This window comes from Schistocerca americana, unplaced genomic scaffold, assembly GCF_021461395.2.
Source record: "Schistocerca americana isolate TAMUIC-IGC-003095 unplaced genomic scaffold, iqSchAmer2.1 HiC_scaffold_386, whole genome shotgun sequence".
Classification (NCBI taxonomy): domain Eukaryota; kingdom Metazoa; phylum Arthropoda; class Insecta; order Orthoptera; family Acrididae; genus Schistocerca; species Schistocerca americana.
In genome coordinates, this window is record NW_025726111.1 from 80,001 (window position 1) to 82,500 (window position 2,500).

The following is a 2,500-nucleotide window of genomic DNA, read 5'->3' on the forward strand; positions in this document are numbered from 1 at the left end:
TGCAGGATGCGCGCGCCTGCGCGGCGTTCGCGCCCCGGTGCTTCAACCTGCGTGCAGGATCCGAGCTCGGTCCCGTGCCTTGGCCTCCCACGGATCTTCCTTGCTGCGAGGCCGCGTCCGCCTTAGCGTGCTCCTCCGGGGGCGCGCGGGTGCGCGGATTCTCTTCGGCCGCCATTCAACGATCAACTCAGAACTGGCACGGACTGGGGGAATCCGACTGTCTAATTAAAACAAAGCATTGCGATGGCCCTAGCGGGTGTTGACGCAATGTGATTTCTGCCCAGTGCTCTGAATGTCAACGTGAAGAAATTCAAGCAAGCGCGGGTAAACGGCGGGAGTAACTATGACTCTCTTAAGGTGGCCAAGTGGCGGCGGTGTGGCTGCATCCGGACTTGGCTTCTCGAAGTGCGGTCTTGATGTAGTCGTGCTGCTGCTGCGAGGTGCCTTCCTTGGGTTATAGTTACAGGGAGAGTGATGCGCAATACATGGGCCTAGCCCTCTTAGCCTCTCCTCTCCTGCGGTCTTCTCCCCTTCTCGTGGGCCCGCTGATTTCGCAGAGTGGAAGACCGCACCAGGGGCTTGGGGGGGTTACCAGCCCCCCCTCGCACTATCCCTTTTTTAGTTGGGGGCAGTAAGCAGAGAATAAGTGGTGGCCCTTCCGCTGAAGGTGCCACCCCAACTCCCCCAGCACCTAGCCGGCCAACCGGCCGTGCCGAAAATCTTGTAACTTTTGCAGCTATGTATACCTGTAGTGAGTGCCACCGCAGCTTTACAACCAAGAACGGTCTCGGGGTCCATCGCCGCCGCCAACATCTTGCGGCCGCCAACGCGGAGATCGTCACGGAGAGGCATCGCGCGAGGTGGACGGAGGAAGAAGTCCTGTCGCTCGCCAAGGCGGAGGCCGAACTGTTCCTTGAGAGGGACGCCCGGTTCTTCTTCGTCAATCAAGAACTCATCAGGATGTTCCCCGACCGAACGCTCGAGGCAATCAAGTGCCGACGGCGGCAAGCTGCCCACAAGCAGCTTGTCCGCCAATTCATGGAGGCGCTTGAGATCGGTCGGGGGGAAGAGCCGGCGTCCCGCCGGGGAGCAGCGAGCCCGCTGCCTGACGCGGGCGAGGCCGCTGCGCCGCCCGTCGACGCAGCCGAGGACTTCGCGGCCGACACCACCGGGCCGCCGCCGGAGGGGCCGACTGACGCCGCCATCTGGGAGCATCTGGCGGGGCTACCCGCATCCGCCCAGCGTTTCTCTGCCCTGGATCGTGTCATAGGTCTGGGGCGGGGCACGCCGCCCGATGTCATCCTGGGCATGCTCCCGGATGCCCTTGCGTCGGTCGGGTCCAGAGGGGAGAGATCGATCACCAGGACACAGCGGCCGCGCCAACCATCGAAGCGGCCGCCTGCCGCGCCGCCGACGCAGAAGCGCAAGCGGCGCCGCTGGGAGTACGCGAGAACGCAGGATGCCTTCCGACGGTCGCGTGCACGTTGCGTGCGCGGCCTCTTGGATGGCACCCTGCTCCAGCCGCCACCTGCCATCCCTGGTCTGCTGGACTTCTGGGCGGACCTCTTCACCAAGAAGCCCATCTCCACCGCGGGCTTCATTCGTGACCGCCTCCTCCCGCACTCAGAGCCTGTCGCTCTCGAGAGCATATGGGGGCCGGTCACACATGAGGAGGTCGCCGCCGCGTTGCCGCCCAGGGGATCAGCAGCCGGGCCGGACGGCCTTACCCCAGCGGAGTTGCGGCGCCTGCCGCACGAAGTCCTGGTGAAAGTGATGAATCTCTTCCTTCTGGCCCGCGCCCTTCCGGAACGCCTGCTTCGCGCGCGGACGTCCCTTCTCCCGAAAACGGCTGCACCAACATCCCCCGCTGACTTTCGCCCCATTACGGTCTGCTCGGTGTTGGCGCGGACCTTTCACAAGGTTCTCGCGTCACGCCTGATGCGCGCATGTGCTGTGGACGAACGTCAGCGGGCATTCATCCCTCGGGATGGGATGTTGGAAAATACCTTCATCTTGGACACTGCTCTCACCGACGCAGTTCGCTCCTGCCGCTCTGTCTTTGTGGCATCGATCGACGTATCTAAGGCATTCGATTCGGTAGATCATGCTGCCCTTCGCCCCGTGCTGAAGGCGCATGGCCTGCCGGATTGCTTTGTCGAGTATGTCGAGCGGTGCTACGAGGGCAGCACGACAGTGATAGCGGACGGCGCCGGCGTGGGCGTGTCTGTGCAGCCAGCACGGGGCGTTCGCCAGGGCGATCCCCTCTCCCCCCTCCTGTTCAACTTTGCGGTGGACTACGTTTTAGGCCAACTGCCCTCCCACATCGGAGCTCGGATCCTCGGTCGCAGAGTCAACGCTGCGGCCTTTGCAGATGACGTCTTGCTGTTTGCAGCGACCCCGAGGGGCTTGCAGTCCCTCATCGACGCAGCTACCGCAGCCCTCGCCCACCTGGGGCTGCAGATCAACGCCCGGAAGTGTTTCACCCTCGCCTTAGTCGCGT

At 63.7% G+C, this 2,500-nt stretch overlaps 1 pseudogene; it reads left to right on the forward strand.

Annotated features, from left to right (window-relative positions):
• LOC124582010 overlaps positions 1-2,500 on the forward strand; it is a 7,957-nt pseudogene that overhangs the window by 2,527 nt on the left and 2,930 nt on the right.